The sequence below is a fragment of the Sus scrofa genome, chromosome 11 (genome assembly GCF_000003025.6).
Source record: "Sus scrofa isolate TJ Tabasco breed Duroc chromosome 11, Sscrofa11.1, whole genome shotgun sequence".
In the NCBI taxonomy this organism is placed as follows: Eukaryota; Metazoa; Chordata; class Mammalia; order Artiodactyla; family Suidae; genus Sus; species Sus scrofa.
Window position 1 is genome coordinate 2,228,135 of NC_010453.5, and position 21,692 is coordinate 2,249,826.

At 50.2% G+C, this 21,692-nt stretch overlaps 1 long non-coding RNA gene across 1 annotated transcript in view; it reads right to left on the reverse strand.

Annotated features, from left to right (window-relative positions):
• The window catches only part of LOC110255792, a 38,128-nt gene extending 27,087 nt beyond the window's left edge, over positions 1-11,041 (reverse strand). Inside the window, exons 1-2 of the long non-coding RNA XR_002336609.1 lie at positions 10,662-11,041; positions 9,917-10,012 (exon numbers count right to left, since the gene is read on the reverse strand). This is a non-coding gene — a long non-coding RNA (uncharacterized LOC110255792). The remainder of the gene's footprint in view (positions 1-9,916; positions 10,013-10,661) is intronic.

The following is a 21,692-nucleotide window of genomic DNA, read 5'->3' on the forward strand; positions in this document are numbered from 1 at the left end:
TGAGTTTTCATCTCCTCTGAAGTCATCATTTGATCACCAACTTTTTTTTCTTTTTTTTAATTATTATTATTTTTTAATGGTCATTTCCCCAATGCCTTTTTTTTCTGCTGTACAGCATGGTGACCCCGTTACACCTGTACACATTCTATTTTCGCACGTTATCCTGCTCCAACCTAAGTGACTAGACAGAGTTCCCAGTGCTACACAGCAGGATCTCATTGCTCATCCATTCCCAAGGCAACAGTTTGCATCTACTCACCCCAAGCTCCCCGACCACCCCACTCCCTCCCCCTCCCCCTTGGCAACCGCCCGTCTATTCTGCAGGTCCCTGAGTTTCTCCTCCGTGATTGCCAACTTTCTGATCTTTACGAGGCACCTAAGTTTTCTAGTTTCAGAGAAGCACATGCTTGGAGAAGGGCCTTAATTTTTTCATCGTAACATTTAATTCTCACTTTACCCTTCACTTGCCTTTAACGAGGCATTTGATTTCTTTTCAAAACACATTAAAGCGTCCGTCCCGTCCCGGAAGTGACTGGACGGGTCTGCTCTCCCGCATCCCGACGACGTGCGCGCGTCGGCGACGGCACGCGGCACCTGCTGGGGCGCCTCTCCTCGGACCAGGGTGGGTGGAGGAGCCCGCCCGGGATGCTTTCGCATCGCACGGCAGAGAGCACGGCGCGGACAGCGTCCTGGGCCGCTCGCCGCTCACCCTTCCCGGGAGGTAACACGTCTCTGGTCTGGAGCGAGTCATGCTGCCCGAGGCCAAGTCCTCTGACGATGCGAGGGCGCCTTCCTGCCGCGGTCCCCAGCCCCGTACAGAGACGGTCAAGCGAGCGCCTCCCGGGCGGGCCCCTCAACCCACCGCAGTCCGCAGCCTCCGAGGGAGGGGCTCTCATCTGGGCCTCAGGCTCCAATCAGCTCAAGATGGTCTTTCCTCAACAACCGCTGTGGGCTGACGCTTAATACCTTACGGTTCTCAGGCACCGGCCCAGCATTTCCCCAGGACGTGTTTTGATATATTTTCCCTGATACGCGAAGTGGCATCAGGAGGGGCTGTTTTCCCTACTTAAGGAGGTTTCCAACATCTTTTCCTTGTGAACCCTATACGGATAACGATTGGTTAATATTTTAAAACAATGTGTCCCATAAAGGGGCATAAACATGTTAAGAATCAACAACTATGAAGAATACCTAGGTACAGACACACACACACACACACACACACACACGGAACAGAGAAAGAACAGTCGAGGATTAAACTCATGAAAAGCTGTACTTTCAAGGAGAAAGTCTAGCTACTAAATAATAGACTAAATTATTATATACTAAAATTGTACAATAATATACTAAAAATTGTAGATGCCATACAAAACACGGTTTGTTGGAAATGTTCTCCCCACCTCTGGAAATAATTGCCATATGGTACTTAAGGAAAAGCTGGGTTGCAGGAAACACTACAGTGCATTCTGCATTTTAATAACGGGTTTTGCTAAAATATTAGAGCCGGGGAGATAGCAGACAGCAGGGGATTGGTGCCATTTTCACGGAAATAACAGAATTTCAAGGGCAGCCACCAAGCCTGTGGAGCCGGAGCCGGAGCTGGAGGTCTCGGGTCTGCACTTGACCCAGCCTGGTGCCGGCCCCGCCCCCAGCTCCAGGCCCGAGATGCTCTCAGGACGGCAGAGGCTCAGAGAGCTGTTTTCCAAAAACGGACCTAGGCACAAAATTTCAGGAACAAATAACTACCCACCAGACCCTTGACTGCTCTCCTCTCGAGAACCAGAGTTCTTTGTCAGAACTGCAGCACTGCGCCTGCCTCACAGTTCACACGTGTTCAGGCCAAATTCGCATCGTGTTTGTCAGTCTGCAGTGAAAGGTTTTCTTCAAACCCTTCTGAACACCCCTCGGCGGCCTGGTCAAAGCCAGCCTGGGGCCCACCCCTCCTGCAGGCCAACCTCCGCATCCCTTTTCATCAGCCTCCCCGGCCCCTCAAGCCCCCTGCTCCCCCTTAAAAGCCAAACGTCCTTTTCCTCTGGCCCAGTCTGATTTTCCTTGGCAGGCAGGCTGATGCTTGCTCCCACCCCACGACAGCCCTCGCTCCCTTCCGCCAAGGCCCAGGAAGTGACTCCGAATCAGACAGACACAGCATCACGACCCCAAGCGAAGCCGTGGGACAGCCTGCACAGAGCGCCTTCTGCGGGTCCTACCCGCCCGCCTTCCTTCCACGCTTCCTCCTCGTTCTGTCTGTGATGTTCCACTGAAACCACATCTACACTCGAGATGAAGTACGACTTTCAGATTCTGGGAATTTCATCACGGCTGCACACATGTGATACCTTCCCCTAATTTTTGTGAGTTGGAATTAATTTGGGGGAAAAAAAAGAAATAATTAAAATGTTTACAGGGTTAAATAAAATCAATACAAGACGGTGTAGGTCACAGATGCAGTTCGGCTCCCATGTTGCTATGGCTGTGACAGAGGACGGCAGCTGCAGTCCCAATGCCACCCCCAGCCCAGGAACTTCCATGTGCTGCAGGTGCGGCCGTGAAAAGAAAAAAAAAAAAAATTTTTTTTTTTAAGAGAAAGAACCAACCAGTGAATGTAGTGAAGTTGCAGGGTATGAAATCAACATACAGACGTGAGTTACCCTTCTAGACATTAACAAGCAATTATCTGAAAAGAAACAAAGAACACAATCCCACCTGCAGCAGCTCGCAAGTGGCAAAATGCTTGGAATAAATTTAACCAAGGAGACAAAGACCTTTACACTGAAAACTCAGACTTTGATGAAGCAAATTAAGAACAACACAGCACAGAGAAAGCTGTGTTATGCTCAGGGATCAGATGAGTTAATATTGTCTAAAATGCCCATACTACCCAAAGTCGGCCATGGCTTCAGCGCAAATCCTATCAAAATTCCGACACGCCTGGGCCCTTTCCCGGGCTGGGTAACCATCAGCCTCTACGTGGCAGCTGGAAGGGTCCGTGTCAAAGACGGAGGCGCCTCCAGGACGCGGGCGTTGCTGAGAGCTCCCCGTGCAGCTAGGAGAACGTGGGCCCAGAGGTGTGTGGACACGGACCCTGCGATGGCCCGAAGTGTACACTCAACTCACAGGGCGCTCCAGTCCTTTCTAGGGAGAAACTCATTCACAGGTACTCAGGTGGCAATCACATGTGTTCTAAAAATCACTATTCTTCTAAGAAAATAAAAACAAACCAAGGTGACATATATTTAAAACATACTACCTGCCATCCATGGACAAAACTTACCTAAGCATAAGTCATAACCACTAATTTAGCCAAAAGTTATCATGAATTAAGCAGAGAGGCTAGAGACAGAGGGTGTATGTGTTTTTCTGTTTTGGGGCGCGGGGGGCTTGGGGGGTTTTATTTTTGCTTTTTAGGGCCACAGCCACAGCATGTGGAGGTTCCCAGGCTAGGGGTCAAATCAGCGCTATAGCCACTGGCCTACACCAGAGCCACAGCAACACGGGATCCGAGCCGCTTCTGTGACCTACACCACAGCTCACGGCGACGCTGGATCCTTAACCCGCTGAGCGAGGCCAGGGATCAGACCCACGTCCTCATGGTCCCTAGTCGGGTTCGTTTCCGCTGCGCCACGACAGGAACGCCAGTGTATGCGTGTTGTAGTCCAATGCGTGGGTGTGTTATATGTGTGTTTGGGGTGGTAGCTGGGAGTGTGACTAGTTCAGAGGAACTTAAAAACAAATGAGTAATTAAGGAATATTAATTTAAGCCTATTATTTAAAACATGAAAATAAAGCAGCTAAAAACAAGCTGATTACTTGCCAAGACCGGCACTTGCACACAACGGCGGGTGGGACCTGAGCTACTTTTTAAGTTTACTTTGCATGTGTACAGGTTCTATTTTGATTTAAAAAACAAAAAAACAAAAAACCTTTAAACAACTAAATTAAGTAGGAAAAATGAACTGGCAGCACATTATAATGAGGCTTTGCCACCTGCCTTAGTCTGTGATACCTTCTGGTGACTCCTCCAAGGACCAGAATACTTTTCCTCTCAGGTTTGCATCTGCAGGGCCTGCCACTGTTGCCCAGCATCTTGGAGGCCTTCAATAAGTGCTCTGAGTTAAATATGTACATCTGGGGAGTTCCCTTCATGGATCAGCGGTAACGAACCCAACAAGTGACCATGACGACATGGGTTCGATCCCTGGCCCCGCTCAGTGGGTCAATGATCTGGGGCTGCTGTGAGCTGTGGCGCCGATCACAGACGTGGCTCAGATGTCATGTTGCTGTGGCTGTGATGTAGGCCGGCAGCTGCAGCTCTGATGTGACCCCTGGCTTGGGAACTTCCATATGCCACAGGTGCGGCCTTAAAAAAGCAGAAGGAAAAAAAAAAGTAAATCTGATTAATATGAAAGGAGCCTTTTTTTATAAAAAGTAACAGGGTGTGACCTGCAGAACACTGAAGCGATATTTAAAAAAAAAAAAAAGAGTGGCAAAGAGAATTGACTTTGAAGCCAGACCTTGTTCTAAACCTGTCTGGCTGCTTAGCCTCTCTGCAAAGTTGAGAAAGCTTCCTAAGCTTCTAATATTTTAATTTTCTCAGGCAATGGTAATAGTTCACTCCTAGGGTTACTCTGAGGATGCACAGAACTCTCAGGTGTCACAGCTGGGGACTCCTCTGAGTACACAGTTAGTAGATATCAGCTTCCCTTTTCTGAACACTGGTAAGTGGTGGAGTGGCCCCGGGGAAATGTCTGCACGGGTTTATACATCCTGATGAGCTGATTTACGGAAGGGAACTAGAGAATAAACTGCGTGATGTAACACAGCAAAGCCACTGCCAGACCAATGCGAGAACTTTAAAGGGAATATGTGTCAATGCACAGAAACAGACACACGCACTTCCATGAATTCTGCAAAAACTCTGGTTCGAGATCCAACGAGATCTCAGACTTTAACCGGAGGGCTTAACACCTGGGAGGCTCTCCTCACGTCTGCCAAAGCCTGCCCTTCCCTCGGATGCTCTTGGACTGCTGGAATCAGCACAGGCATAGCAGAAAGAAAGAAGAAACCAAAGAACCAGCACTAGAACTCAGGTGTCTTAAAAACCAAGAACCACTTGTTCTTACGAAGTGGAGTCTCCCTGCTTCACCCTGGCCTCTGTGTGGGGCACCTGCAGGCGGGCCCTCCAAAGCCAGAGCCATTTCGGGATTCAAAGAGAGTCCTACGCGTGACGGAACACAGTTCTATTGGAATAAAAACCAAGCAACATTCCTTAAAGATGCCTCTTATCAATTACAACTCAAGTGTTGATTACAAAGGGAAACAATTTCCCATTCAAGACCGACTAAATCCAGTTTGGTTTAATGTATTCATCTAATCCAAGTTAACCCCCCAAAGGTCGTGAGCACAGTGCGCTGGCACCCCTCCTCCAACCCCCACCCCGGCCTCTGAAAGGGACGCATGTGATCCGGGAGAATGCACAATGGAATGAGTGGGGATGCGGGGACAGATGGCTACTGTGACGGCAGCGGAGAGGTGCCTGATCCCAGCCGAGGGTCTAGGAAGAAGGCGGCCCACAGTGGACGCCAACAAGAGGGCTTTGTCCCTCCAGAAGGCTGGACTTTGTGTGTGAGGGGAAAATCAAAAGCTTTGTAGACGTGGCTCTGATTTCCCATAACACAAATGTTGTACAACCAAGAACAGCTGAATGCAGTGGCAGTCGATGCTGCAGACAAGCCCGGATGAGGGGCCTAGTCACGGTCAGCCGCCCATTAAATTCAACACGCTGTCCTCATCCTCCTCGGGCGCTGCCTCTCTGCCAGGGGCATGCCCCACACTCTGCTGAGGGAGAGTCAACCCGGCTGGAATCGCTGAATGGCAACCACCTCCGTTTAGCTGTAGGTGGATCGGTGGGGTCAGCCGGATCCTCTTTCGTGAGGACAGTGGAGGAAAAGCATAGAAACACCTCTTGTCTTCCCGACGGGGTTGTACGGGCATCCTTTGGAGTCAGTTCGTAGCTGTATCAGTTCAAGACCTGTGCTTGGTGTCTGGAGGGCTGGGTGTTTTCACAGGTGCGTGGGTGGGCCGTCCAGGGGCTGGAGGACGGATGGGGTGGGGGTGGGGGCAGAAAGGGGGAGGTGGCAAGAGGCCGAGTTTTCCTGTGGCTTCCTTGACCCACATAGATTTCCCCTTTGGGACTGCGCGAGAACACATAACTACCTGCTCTGGAAGGTGCACAAGAGAGCATCTGTTCTCTTCTAAAGGTGAGAAAATCTTTGTACAGGAATAAATGTAGGTGCAGTCTGCGTATCTATATTTATCCCAAGTTACAAGAAAAGGACCCTTCCGAAGCCAGTGAGAATTTCTATGTATGACCCGCATGTGCCTAAAAATAATTTCACTATCATACACACAATTCATTTCTCCTTTGAGGTAGGCAGGAGAATAATTCATTTTTCCCAAATGTATATGACCCATTCGGATATAATATAAAGCCCCCAAAATCCCAAATAAAAGTAGATCCCCTGGAAATGCAGGGGAAATACTTTCCACCAGCTCTATGATTTTTTATCTTCTATCCCAAAGAAGTTATGACTTGACCTGAGACTTTACTGACGTCAAAGTAGCTCTGTCCATGTTTGGCCAAAAATAAATATTTTAAGCTGGTTCGGGGGTCACCTGGACAGGAAAATGGCAATCCCCACCCCAAATGGCTGTGGGGAGACAACTTGTCACAATCTCACCAGGGAGAGGCTTCCAGCCGCCCCACCACCCTCCCTTCCCAGGAGAGAGTGTGGGCGCTGCCACCAACAAGTGTGCAACCTGGGGGACCCCAGCGCGTTCCTTCCCATACGCGGAAAACCAAACAAAGCCAACCAATAAAACTGAGCGCCTTGCGCGCCACTTCATTTGTGACCTCAGATGCTGTCGCGGGTCTATCCTGTCCTGTTATTCCCCAGGGCTGTGTTTCTGAATCATACAGTGGGCGCCGAGCCCTGGGGCAGCGGGGTGACCTTGCAGATGCAGGGAGGCCCCAGGAATGCCTGCGGTGCACAAGCCCTGCCCTCGGGGTGGCTGGGGCGGTGACGGCGGCGCTTCAGGGCGCGAGGGGGAGCGAGCGTGGCGGGCGGTGGCACGTCCCGTAGGACGGTCAGAGGAGCGGGGAGGCTGCGCGAGGGGCAGAGAAAGGGAGCGCAGGGCACGCGGCGCCCGCGGGGGAAGCGTCCGGGTGCAGCCTGAGGTGGGGGGACCCAGGTGGACGTGGCGCCTGGGGTGGGGGGCAGCCCCGGGCCGCAGAGGCCCTGACCCCTTCCCTGAGGGACGCGCCCGGCCGCTGAGGGTTTAGGCAGCGGGAGGCAGGATTTCCTCCATCTCCACGGGCTCCCTCTGGCCACCAGCGGGTCTCTGCAGGCGACACGTGAGGGCTAGGACCCGGCGGAGGTGGCGGAGGGGAGGGGACGCGGCCCAGGCCGGTGCGTTGGAGAAGAGCCCGAGGGGCTGCCTGCCGGGTGGTTAGAGGAGAGGCAGCGTCGCGGGGTCGCGGCGAACGGGAAAGACCGCGGGGGCGGGGGGACACGTGGAGGGGACGCCGGGGAGGTGCGGGGAGGGGGGGGCGCAGTCCAGCCGGAAGACCCGTGTTGGGACATCACCCGCGCCCAGAAGCGGGCAGGGCTGTGAGCCTGCAGCCACCCCGGCCCGGGCGGGACCGGGCAGAGCGGAGGGCGGCTGGGCCGGGAGGCGACGGGGCGTGGAGGGGCCCGAGACGAGCCCGAGAAGAAACGGGAGGAGGACTAGGGGGACAACAGGATGCACCTGCTGGAGGAGGCGCAGCGCGACAAGACCGCGGAGACCCGACCGCTGGCAGGGGTGGCATAAGCCCCCCAGTCAATCAAAAGCCTGGACGGCGAGGGAACTGCCTTCCGTGTCTTGGGAGGGAGCGCGAGGGAAGCCAGGAGGAGAAAAAGCAGGTGCGTAGGGGCGGACGGAGTCACTGCGCCGTACATACGGCAGAAACCCGCACAACACTGTAAATCCACTCGGATTTTCAAGTCGAGGAATATTTCTATTCCAGTACATGTGCAAAAGGAAAATCTGCCGTGTATCTTGAGAGAAAGCAAGCAGACGGCACGTCCCCGCACTGCGGGCCCAGTGCAGGGCGCCCGCCCCGCGGGGCCGGGGTGCGGGCGGCACCGAAATCGCGTCTGCGCGTGTCAGGAGTGACCCTGAAAACCTGAAGGGACAGCTTTATCGGCTGCGAAGATAAGCCATTGGCTTTTCCCCGTGAGCTCTCCGCAGCCTTCGGGGAGCGGCTCCGGGACACGGACGCTCTGCTGTCCCCACCACGGCCTCCATCGTCCACAGGGACTCTGAGTGCCTCGCGGAACCCCAGGAAAGCAGGCTCTGTTCGATGTCACCCAGGAGGGGAAGGGGTAGTGGCCCCGGTCTGTGCAAAGCACGCCGGGCGGTCCATGTACTCAAAGAGCAGAGACACCGGGCTGAGCAGTGCCCATCAAATGACGGAGAGTGCGGGCACTCGTTTTCCACATTTGGGCGACAGTACTTGTGTGGGTTCAGGTCTGCAACATAACACACAGGAGGAAGGCCCGGGAACCAGCACGCGCGCCTGCTGCGGCCGGCCTGGCGCCCAAGGAGCCCCGTGCTTCCACCTGTCCCGGCGCAGGGACCTCGGGGAAAGCTGAGAAAGGGCGTGAGAAGACCCACGGATCCTCAGACATCCCTTTCAAGGTGGGCACGCTTCCATTACGTTGTTTTATTTGCATTCAAAAGAAGCTCGGCAAGGGTTTTCTGCTGACTAGGAAGAACTGAAAACCAGCTCTAAGCGTGACTCCCCCGTCCCGGCACAACCGCACTTCCTCTCCCGCCCAGAAGCAGAAGCAAGAAAACACACACGGGGGGCACGTGAGACAGAAAAGCCACTTCTTCCTCAAGCGTTTAGGCCACGTCAATAGTCACGTGAGCTCAGATGTGGGAGAAGCTGAGGTGCCGATGCTATGCTTGTGCCCCCTTCACTGGGGAGCGGGGTTCTCATCCCGCCCCCGACCAGAGAATCTGGTTCCCCAGCATTTCCATGAAGGAGCCTTGCCCCGGTTATCTGACCACAGGCTCTGCCATCCCCTTGAGTGGTAAACAGACAATTGACAGTTCGTGTCAGCGGCACTCAACAGAGGAACCAACCAAAATGGTGGAGGAGAAATATCTTCCGGGGAATTTCATCTGGGAAAGAACCACCCACGGAGAAAAAAAAACTTTCCAACAAATGGTGCTGGAACTGGACCCAAAATTGAATCCAGACACTGCCTTCAGATCTTTCACAAAAATGAACTCAACATAGATCATAAGCCTAAACATAAAATGCAAAATTATAAAATTTCTAGATGATAACATAGGAGAAAATCAAGGTGACCTTGGGTTTGGTGATGATTTTTAATTTTATATTCTTCTAATTTTTTGGCCAGAAGTTCCTGGCCAGGGATTGAATCCAAGCCACAGCCATGACGACACCGGGTTCCTTAACCGCTAGGGCACCAGGGAGTTTCTGGTGATGACTTTTTAGATACAACACCAAAAGCGCAATACTCAAGGAAAAAATAACAACTTGGATGTCAATCAAACTAAAAACCTGTTCTCTGCAAGGTACAGCCTTAAGTGAACGAAAAGACAAGCACGCAATTTTTTGCAAAACAAAAACATCAGGTAAAGGACTAGTGTCCAAAATATACAAAGAACTCTTAAAACTCAGCCCTAAGAAGGCAAGCAGCCCAGCTTAGGAACATGGGCAAAAGAGCCGAACATACACCCACCAACAAAGATACATGGATGGCAAATAAGCATATGAAGTTCCTTCAACGCCACATGACGTCAGGGAATTGAAAATGTGAACCACCACGACACAGGCGCTCACCTTCTAGAAGGGCTGCAGTCCAGAGCACAGACGCCGCCAAATGCTGGAGAGGATGCGGGCAACAGGGACGCGCTGCTCCAGGGGTGATGACAGCCTCTAAGGGGAAAGAACGGACACATGTATATGTACGACTGACTGCTTCGCTGTCCACCTGAAACTAGCACAAAAGTCAACTGTACCCCACGAAAAATTAAAAAAAGACGAAACACAACAGGAACTCTCACTCACTGCTAACGTAGCAAAATGCTACAGGCACTTTGGAAGACAGCTTAGCCGGTTTTCAGAAAACTAAACCCATCCCTGCCACACAATCCAGCCGTTACCCCCCTGGGGATTAATGCCAATGAGCTGAAAACATCTGCCCCCAAGAAAACCTGCACATGAATGTTTACAGCAGTTCTACCCCAAATTACCCAAACTGGGAAGCAACCAAGATGTGTTTCAGCAGGTGAACCAACTTCAATAAATGGTGGTCGATCCACTCAACGGAACAGTGTTTAGTGCTTAAAGAAAGCCGGCAAGCCATGAACAGGCACGGATGGGCGAACGCGTGCCACGGCACAGAATTTCTTTTTGAGGTGATGAAGTATCCTAAACACAGACGATGGTTGCACCATTCTGTGAAAATACTCAAACCCACTGGATCACAGACTATAAAAAGGTTTTAACCCGCTGAGCCACAACGGGAACGCTCCGTGACTTATGTGTGGAACGAATGAATAAATCCAAGGTCATGAGTAAGCACCTCTTGTTGGGTCCTGTGTAGATTTTGTCCTAATTCCCACGTGCAAGCTCAGTCCAAGGGAAGCCGAAGAAGGAGATCGCTTAACCCCAAAGACATTAACGCCTCTAAACCTGGGAGAGCAAGAAAGGCAGGCACTTTGTGCTTTTCCCAACACTCACAGCAGATCTGAATGTGAACTGGACACGAGATAATTCAAATGAATGGCTGTTAACTTTTTAAATGTAAGAAAATATCTATTAAGTTTTGATTGTACAAACCAAAATACTATCATTGCTTCCAGAAATCATTCAGCAAAAGAGAAAGAAAAAGAACACGTGGGAGCTCCCACTGTGGCTCAGCAGTCAGGAACCTGACTAGCATCCATGAGGATACAGGTTTGATCCCTGGCCTCGCTCAGTGGGTTGGGGATCTGGCTTTGCCGTCAGCTGTGGTGTAGGTCACAGATGAGGCTTGGATCCCGTGTTGCTGTTGCTGTGGCTTAGGCCAGCAGCTGTAGTTCTGATTCGTCCTCTAGCCTGGGAACCTCCATATGCCTTGGGTGTGGCCCTAAAAAGCAAAAAAATAAATAAAATAAAATCACATGAGCAAACTTGTATTAACTGTTGGTTCTGGGTGATGCAATTGTTGGTCCTTTCTTTTTTTTTTTTTTTTTTTTTTTTTGGCTGCACCTACAACATACAAAAGTTCCCAGAGCAGGGATCAAACCTGAGCCACAGCAGTGACAATACCAGGTCCTTGACCTGCTGAGCCAACAGAGAACGAACACCTCTTTACTTTTCTTTTTTTTAATTTATTTATTTATTTATTTTTGTCTTTTTGCTATTTCTTTGGGCCGCTCCTGCGGCATATGGAGGTTCCCAGGCTAGGGATCGAATCGGAGCTGTAGCCACCAGCCTACGCCAGAGCCACAGCAACGCGGGATCCGAGCCGCGTCTGCAACCTACACCACAGCTCACGGCAATGCCAGATCATTAACCCACTGAGCAAGGGCAGGGACCGAACCCGCAACCTCATGGTTCCTAGTCGGATTCGTTAACTACTGCGTCACGACGGGAACTCCCTCTTTACTTTTCTGAAATAAAAGAAGTGAGAAGTATAACGACCAAAAAACAAGACACTTCAAGTAACAGAACAGCTGGAAAACCTTGAGACGGCCCACATCTGGAATATTTGCTAATATATAATGCACCACTGTGGTGCGAGCCAGTTAGTCCTGGGCCTCTGCTGCCTGCAGTTGAACAGCATACTTCTGTGCCACCGTGGACAGACTACTGACTTCATATTTACCACACTGCTGTGATAAAGTAAAACCCTTTGTCATGGTTTTCAGAGCTGGCTAGCGTAGGCATCCTTACGATCAACAGAGCACACTCCTTCCAAAACCACAATGCTCCTCGAGTGCTTAACTGATTACTCTCTCCGTGTAGCTCATTCAGAGAGCAGTTACGCAGTTTATATATACAATAACGTACGCTGTGGGAAAAGGAGAAAACAGGCAACAAAATCTATACAGAGAAAAATGATCAGTTTAGGGAAGTAAAATAAATGTCTGTGTATAAAAATATTTCATTGGGTGTGGGTTTCAACTGAGAGGCGCTCCCTCACAGCCATAATCTATCTTCCAGGTAGCGGGATAATCGAAAAAAAAGAAACATCATTGTCTGTTCATTCAAGGAAAGTTAGGTCTTCTTTCTCGTTAGATATTTACAATTTAAAGTTACAGAGAGGAGTTCCCATTGTGGCTCAGTGGGTTAAGAACCTGACAAGTATCCATGAGGATGCTGGTTCCATCCCTGGCCTCGCTCAGTGGGTTAAGGATCTGGTGCCGCCACAAGCTGCAGTGTAGGTTGCAGATGGGGCTTGAAGCTGGCATTGCTGTGGCTGTGGTGCAGGCCGGCAGCCACAGCCCCCATTCAACCCCTAGCCTGGGAACCTCCATAGGCAGCAGGTAGGGTCCTAAAAATTTTAAAAACAATGTTACATAGAAAAAAATCACTAAAGAGGCTTCGCCACTAAAATTATATTGTAGTATAGCTAAAAGCACACTTTACTTCATGAAGTCAATATGTATGGTGCCCATGGATAAATCTGATTCCTCCAATACAAATGAAAAGTTTAGAAGCACTAACTCTATCTAGTGGTGAAAACCAGCTGCCTATCTCAGCTGGCCGAGCTTCGTCCCGAGATGCTCTTTGGCGTTTACATTCACTCTTAGGCAGGGCCGTGGGTGGCATGTGGCCCTTTAGTTTCCTAAACTCCATCCCCCGCTCCTGGTTCATGAAGGTTTAGGCATCCTCACTTAGAATTCCAGTGTGGGCATTTTCACACACCAGTACTCTCTTACCCACGTTTTAGGAAGATCAATGGTCGTTCTGGGATTTTGTTTTTATAAGAAACTACAGTAAATCAGAAATAAATGTATTTCACTTTGAGGTTATTTTTAGACTTACAGGAATGAGCGAACCCCAGGGAATTTAGTGCTGATAAAACAGAACTCCCAAACAACCCAGCTCTTGGCTTTTCCGGATGAAGAATATTAAAATAGAGGAAAATGGAAACAGTCAGGAGATAATCTCCGCGTTTGCCTCAGACACTCTGATCCTGCCCTTTTGTGAGTATAAAAATAATCTAACTAAATGACTGCCTTCAACTACTTGCTTTATTGCAAATCATAAAAGCAAATGAGGCATGGTTTGAAACCACACAGACCTGACCTGGAATGCTTGGGATTCTTCAGTCAGGTGGGGACAAAGGATTGATTTCTCCAGCCAAAGGATGCGGAGAGTAATCCTGTTTTCCCATTAGCGGCCATATATCTTTCTCATCCACTCTCACTTCTTACTCAACCATTTGAGCTCCCCTGTCACCAGGCTTGTAATGTGCGCCCTGCCCAGCCTTCAAAGCCACATTCAGGTTCGCAGATAAAAGGCTCGGTGCCCGTCGGAGCAGGGGCAGCCGTGGCCCCCCTCACGCAGTGATGACAGGAGCGCACGATAAACACCCTGACACAAAAAAGCTATTTTTTAGAGGAGGCCCCCACCCCATAAGCGACCCTGTGTCGCTCTCTCGTGAGTTAAAGGGTCTGTCCTCCCATCGAAGGCCCTGGAGTCCACGGACCGACTCCCCCGGGGGTTGCGGACACCCCTGGGCCGAACAGAGAACCTGCCAGGGCCTTGACCCCAGCTCGGCCAGGCCAAGAGCGGCGGCTGCATGGGCGCCGGAACAGGCAGCAGGAGGAGCCCACCTTGGGTCAGCCAAGGGGAAGGCAAACCGGGCACAGGCCCTTGCGCCCCATCAGAAAGGCGGGGCGGCTCCGTCCTGCCCGACCCTGGACAACGGGCAGATCTGGGCAGGAGCGCGGAAGACAGATGCTGCTTTCATCCGGCTCCCCCCCGCAGGGAGAGTTTACGTTAAACCCACTTAGCGGTCTGGAGCGCAGCCCGCGGATTACCTGCTCGGATGAATCAAGAGCATCACCTGCTCCCCTGACCGTGACCGGGGGCGGGCGGGGGCGGGGAGTTTCGTCTGAAGGGATCCGCAGCAGCCTCTGAAGCCTCCCAAAGACGTGTGCACGTTCCGGGCCCCAGGACGAGAAAGGACTCGTGAGAGTAAACAACGCAGCGCGGGGAGGGGCTGGTCCTGGGTTCCCAGCAATGCGATGCCCTTCGCCCGGAACGCTGGCCCCTCACCGCGGCCGGTCACCAGGGGACCACGAAGCCCGTTGCTGACCCGCTCGCCTCGCAAGCTCAGGAGCTGGGCGTCCAATGGAATTTTGAGATAAGCCTGCATCAGGTCAAGTGAAACAATCCCCTTTTGAAGGGAAACTAAAAGGCCCTGAAAGTCAGGCCTGGAAGACGCCTTTGGAGACAGGAATCTGAAATGTTAACACAGTTGAACGCGAATACCTAACATGATGGATTGACCAGACTCACGGCGAGGCTGAAGCTTTTTGTGTTCGGAAAACGCATTCTGGTTCCCAGAAGGAATCCTTCCCGCAGCCACCCCGAGTGAAGCGCCTTTATACGCCGCTCTGGGCTCCCACAGAGGGCAGGAGGCGGCTGCGCCAGACACCGCAGGCTATCAGGGATGTCACCTGCACCCCAGTCCCCACGCCCCAGGGCCAGACTCCGTACTGTCCTGTCGTTCAAGTTCCTACCTCCAAGACTGGACAGCGAATACCCTGAGGACCCACCACGCAGCTTTTTTTTTTTTTTTTTTTCAGGACCAAACAAGATAAATGCATGTGGAAGTGCTTTGGAGGGAAAAAAAATGTGGACTATTGTAATGAACTCATCCTTGGGTAAATTTTAGAGTCTGCCTCACAGACAGGCAACGTAGATTGAACCTGAAATTTTGTTCTCCACTCCTCTTCCGATTTTCATCTAACAGAGAAATCACTGGACTGTTTATTAGCTGTACAACAGGATAACAGATTCTTCAAGACTTTCTGCCCTGGATTCTAATCATGCGATAGGTCCTCTCTCAAACTGAAGCAATTTCTAATTGAGACCAAAAGCCAGTCCTTGACCAAGACGGGAGGCATTTAAATCATTTACGCGCAAAATTCAGGTCTCAGGAGATCCTGCTGTGGCTCAGCAGGTGTGAGGACCCAACGCTGTCTCCCTGAGGATGCAGGTTTAATCCCTGGCCTCGCTCAGTGGGTGAAGGACCCAGTGTTGCCGCAAGCTATGGTGTAGGTCATAGATGCGGCTCAGATCCAGCTGCAGGCCAGCAGCTGCAGCTCTGATCTGATCCCTAGATGCATATACAGCCATAAAAGTTTTTTAATTAAAAAATAAAATAAAATTCAGGTCTCAATTTCAAATTGACAAAGACGGATGGATTACTATTGCTTGCAAAATACGTGTTTTTCCCCTAGAGCTTGGTCAATGCTCTAATTCATGAAAACCGAATACATCTAAACATATACTTCTTTAAAAAGCAAATTCTTTGATATTTATTCACATTATAAAAGGTTTACTGATTTTTTTAGCAAAGTATCACAGCTTTGATCTTCCAGAAAGTATAGTTTTTAGCAGCTTTATTAGATATAAATTGTACCTGTCATAAAGCTCACTCATTTAAATGTACAACTTAATGGCATTAGTCTCTTCAGAAAACTGTGCAAGGGTCAGTGTCATCTAACCAGAGAAAATTTTCATTATCTCAAAACATAAGTGTATAGCCATTGGCATTGATTCTCCATTCTCTCGAACCCCAGCCCTAGGCAGCAATTAGTCTACTTTCTGTCTCTGAAGATTTGCCTCTTCTGGACACTGCATATTAATGAGTTCGTACATCACGTGGTCTTTGTGACTGGCTCCTCTCCCTCAGCTGGCTCTCCTAGAGGTTCACTCAAGTTCCAGCCTGTGTCACCACTCCGTCCCTTGTGTGAGCACATCATATTCCATCGCGTGGCCCTTCCAGGTTGTGTTTATCCAGCCCTCCGTGGTGGAAAGGTGCTCACTGGGGAAAATCAACTCAGAACCACAAGGAGATGACACAGCACAGTCACTGGATGGTTAGGTCAGAAACACGGACCTCAGCACGCGCTGGGACAAGCAGAAAAATCAGGAGCCTTCTGCTCTGCTCGTGGGAAGGTAAAGCTGTAAGACCATTTGGCGGCTCCTCGGGATTTCAAATCCTGAGCTTTCACGTGACCCCAGTTCCACCCCTGGAGTCACAAGAGAAACGGAGGCACAAGTACCTGCGTGTTGAGAGCAACGCCGGGCACCGTGGCCAAAACTGATTGTCCACGCTCTCTTCACAAACGCACTTCACATCTAAGAGCTGACATTTCTGAACCCTGTTTAACCTCTCGACCCTCTTATGGGAGCGACGCGGTTCAGGAGAAGCTCTGCAGGGGGCGGCGGGGGGGACTCTGAGCGCATCGCCGGTGCGCGTGCGTCTCCTTCTCCTCGTTGTTCCCCTTCTGAGTGTGGGTTCCTTCTAAGAAGCCTCCATCGGGCAGAATCTCTAGCAGGCGCTCCCACGTCCACAGTTAGGCAGGATATGGCTTGTTAAGGATGAACCACAGAAATGAGAAATTACGACTCTGTGGCTGATGGAGGACTCGGTCTTTGATATGTCACCTGTCGTCAAATCCTCATCTGCGAGCCTTCTCCCCTTGCTCCTGCGCCCGCCCAGGTCCCCAGGGCAGCAGCCTTGAGAGGCACATCGGCGTTCTCTCCTCGGCAGGTCACCTCTGCCTGTCCTCACCTGGCTCCTCTCAGCTGGGAGGCTCCAATCTCATGCGCAGGCCCTGAGCCAGGTCACGTGCTTTTTAAAGACGGTCATTTTAACGACCCTGCCTTCTTCCTATTTCTACCTTAGGGTCAGGGTGCTCAGGCTCGGGAAGAAAAGGGAGGGTCAACTGGGTAGAGATGTAAACAGATCTGTGCTGCTGGGGCGACTGGAAAAAGAAGTACAACAAAGAGCACACAAGAAAACGGTCTCAGAGTTCCCATCGTGGCGCAGTGGTTAACGAATCCGACTGGGAACCATGAGATTGCAGGTTCGATCCCTGGCCTTGCTCAGTGGGTTAAGGATCTGGCATTGCCGTGAGCTGTGGTGTAGGTGGCTCGGATCCCGAGTTGCTGTGGCTATGGTGTAGGCCGGCAGCTACAGCTCCGATTCGACCCCTAGCCTGGGAACCTCCATATGCCGCGGGAGCGGCCCAAGAAATGGCAAAAAGACCAAAAAAAAAGAAAGAAAGAAAGAAAACAGTCTCACTGTCCTTTTCATCTAAAGGCTAAGCACCTCCTGTCAGCTCAGTCGGTTCCACTGCTCTGACTTCCGGTGAAGCCCATCTTTTTACGGGGTTGTCTTAGGGGTGGGGTGTATATAACACCGGGGAAGCCCTCCTGGTTGGAGAGATCACACACCCCGCCTCCCTTGTACCCTGTTCGTGCCTGGACCACGCTGGGCACACAGCGTCTCCTCGACGAGTGGTTTAAAACTTAGCAACATAAAAGGAAAGAGAAGAGCTGAAGCTAGAGACAGGGACAGAGCCTACAGGTCTTCAGATTCAAAGGAGAGTCAAGCGGTGGGTCTGCGTTTCAGAGAGATTGCTCTGATCTCAGGTGCAGGTGACGGGGTCGGGCGATGGCCCCATGGAGGTGCCACTCACCTAGCTAGGCAGGAACTTATGTGGCTGGGTTTGGTGAAGAAGTTAAATTCGGTGCTTACAGAGGATTCTGCGCCTGGATGGTCATCCAGCGCCACGTGGGCAGGCAGCAGATTACACCAGCCTGGATTTCAGGTCGGGTAGGGCCTGGCCACACAGACCACGGAGGCACCAATATAAAGGTAGCAGTTTACACGTGAGGGCTGGATAACCTTCCGGAAAAAGGCAGAGGATGAGCAGGGATGCAGACAGAGCCCTCGCCGTAACCAGGACTGTCTCCCCGAAAATCTGTCATTAATGAGGGTCAGCGGTGCCCTGACGGGGCCTGAATCACGTCCTCCCAAAGGACGTGCCGAAGCCTGTCGCCAGTTTTTCAGGATCTGACTTAGGTGGACGCACTCAGTTAAGACGAGCTCTTACTGGAGGAGCAGGGCCGGGGAAGGAACTGCCACGAGAACGGCTGCGACCCGCCCAGGAGCGGCCCGGGGCCGGGACCGAGGCCGGGGTGCTGCCTGCAGAGGGGGCCCAGTCCGGCTCACGCCCTGACCTCGAGCGTCTCCAAGCGACAGTTCTGCTTTTCGGCCGAGCAGTTTGTGGTACCCGGTGACTGCAGCCTCCACAAACGGACACAACCCCAAGGAGAGGGCGTCTCTCTGCTCATTCCAAGCCCGCCTCTCGCCTGGCTGCTCCGACCCTCCTCCTGATGCTCGGAGGACAGGACAGGTAGGCACCCCAGTGGACGCGGGTCCCCCCCGCCCCCATCCCAAGCCCGAAAACTGAATTACATGGGCACACCTCGGCCAGTTCAGACAGGCTGGTCCTTCCTCCTGCTGGAGATACGCCAGGAAGTACCACGGCCCTGCAGCCTCCTCATTTTCAGATAAGACGGCTATGCGGACCCGCACAGCGAACTCCACCCAACATTCTGTGCTGGTCTATACGGGAAAAGAAGCTGAAAGAGAATGGACCTATGTACATGTATAACCGAGTGGCTTTGCTGCACAGCAGAAATTATCACAACACTGTAAATCCACTCTACTTCCATGAAACTTTTAAAAAATGAAAAAAAAAAAGAAAAAGAAAAGAAAAGAAAAAAAGATGCTTAGATGGCAACATTGTTTCCAGCTCCAGGTTCCTGAAAATGACCCGAGAGAAAACCACCGCAGAAAAGCGAGGGTGAGCCTGAACCCCCCGGCACTGCTTCTCACCACTAAACATCCTGAGCGCCATCTGAGCAAACGCAGAGGCCCCTCTGGCCGTCAGCAGATAAACCTTCCGGGTCTGCTTGCCAGATTTCCAGCCTTTCTCAAAGGCCCCTTCAAGACCAGTCTCTCGACTGCATCAAACATCACTTTCCCTTTACCTTACAGGTGCGTCCGTCAGGGTTTCAAACTTTACTATGATTGGCTGTTCGACCTGATAGCTTAGAAAAATCACACCTGTGAGACTCTAATTCACATCATTCTCCAGCATCATCTCTGGTGACTCTTGTCCTAAATTGTTTCAGTGATTTCGCCGCCACAAAGTCTGTCTGACTTTTTCGGTTTACTGTACATTCTAATCCTGTCTCGGCCATCAAGAGTCGATTATCCGTCTTTTGCCCTTGTGCCCTGCCCCCGCCCCGACGACGCTGCTCTAACGTGCAATTTTAAAGTCAATTTCTTTCATAAAACCAAAGAACCACCTAACAAAGCAAAGACTTTAATGCAACTGCAGTTTTAGAACGTGCACTCACCCTGGCAAGTCAAAACACAGCCTTGTACCAAACCCTCGGAGTCACTGCGGATCTTAAACACTGCTGCCTAAATGTTTCTGCAACTCTATCACATGCCAACCGGGGAAGAAAATGCTGTGACCTACCTTCCAAAGAGATGGCAACCACAAAGGTGGCCCAAGGAAGACGTCTGGGAGTAGCATTTCCCACTGTTGAGTTCTGGTTTTTTTTTACTCTCATAACTGGGAAATGCATAATTCATAAAAACAGTCATAACACTTTATGAAGTCAACTAATTATCATTTTAGACCTACTGATAATAGAAGAGAAAAAACCTATGTTCTTTCCAGTATGATCTGTGTAAGAATTTTAAATATTTTATTTTAAAACCTAAATAAGTACAATCTTTGTTCTTTCATCCAACAAGCACAATGCAGGTTCTTGAAGAAAATGAATTATTGTTCATTGATTCTCCAAAAGCCCAGCCAAGTGTAGAATGCTCTTTTCACTAAGCACTTTTATTGCTAAGGGAGTATTTTATAGGAGTTGCACAGTAAATAGAAGGGGCCCTTGAACAAATGGTTGACAAATAGTGGAGGGACACGTGGGCAAATCAGAGGTGCCAGGCTCCTGGATCGAGAGCCTTTCATCAGGGGAAATGTAATGAGATACTTCTCTCTCTGTGGATCAGGCTGTTTGGCCCATTCTCTAGAAAACGGAGTGTTACATCCCACAGCTAGTAGGTGCGGCGCTGGGACCATCCACCTCCAGTTTAAGAGGTCATCCCATTTCTCCTGATCAGAAAAGAAGCGTTAGCAAGCCGTCTACACAAATCCAAGAACAACTCCTCTTCCAAACAACCTGGGTTCGAATTCAGCAGCTTCCAGATGAACACGGCTCTACTCCGCCACTCCTGAAATTCCACTTTATTGCAGGTTGGGTTTCTTCCCAATTCTGAGTTGCAGGGAAATCTATCCTAAGGAAAACTCTCTCTCTCTCTCCCTGTCTCCCTCTCACACACACATGCACATAAGCCTTCTTAGCCACATTTAGGAAGCGGTAGACTCTTTGTTGACTTTGTATAAATCAATGGATATAACGCATACTTGAATGTGTCCCCAACTGCTGGAATGATAGATACATTGGTGGATTTATGGTGCCATCATGTGGTAATACAAAGATGACTCATTTTATTTTTACACCATTTTTAACTCATGAATATTTCAAATGTATTCGAAAGTACAAACCACACAAGTACCCAATATTATATTCACTTCAGATCCTTTAAAATAATTAGAAACTATTATCAGAAGTTATATTTACCAACAAACCAAGTCAATCCTCCTCCTTCCCCAGATTTCTGAGTATTTACTTTTGTTCCTTTTTACATATATTCGTAACGACAGTAAACTACTATTTTGTAATCTCAGGTGTACACACACACGCACACACACACACACGACACTGTTCTAAATACCCTCTCCTGCACTTTGGTTCTTTGGCTCGATGTCAGAGCTGTCAGAATTTCTGTTCTTGCTGGACTGTTGCTATTTCTGCTCCACCCCAGCTCGCTGGCTAATCCTTCACCCACGACACTGAAGGGATGCCACTTCCTGTGGGGTTCCTGATGGTAAAGGGTTGTTTCTACAACCTTACCATCATATGTGGTATTTGCTGTGGACTTTGGCAGATAGCATTTAGCAGGTTAAGAAGAGTCCATTCTGCTGCACATTGCTAAATTTTATCTTGAATAAAGACTCTTTTAAAAATGCTTTTTCCATATCTACTGAAACAGAATCTTACATGTTTCCTTTCTGAAAACGTTTATGCACTTGAAATAAAACGATATTTTCTTAACACTCGGTCCCAAAGAATAGTTAAGACATGACTGCCAACTTACCCGGAAAATAGAATTCTTGCTCCAAATACCTGTTAGGCTCCATTTATAATTTGAGATACATACTGTACTGGCCATGAAATGAGCCACTTTCATTCTGCCCACCACCACTGAACAAGTTGTATATGTGGGTTTCTGTTCACTTAACTCTTTACTTCTGTATAAAAATTACTGCAGAGGAAATGCCCTTGAACTGACCCTCCCGGCAGGTCCATGAACAAGGAAAAGGCTTCACATCCAGCCGCTGCTTCGGTTACACAAGTTCACCACCCAACTCCAGGCTCCTTAGGGCCA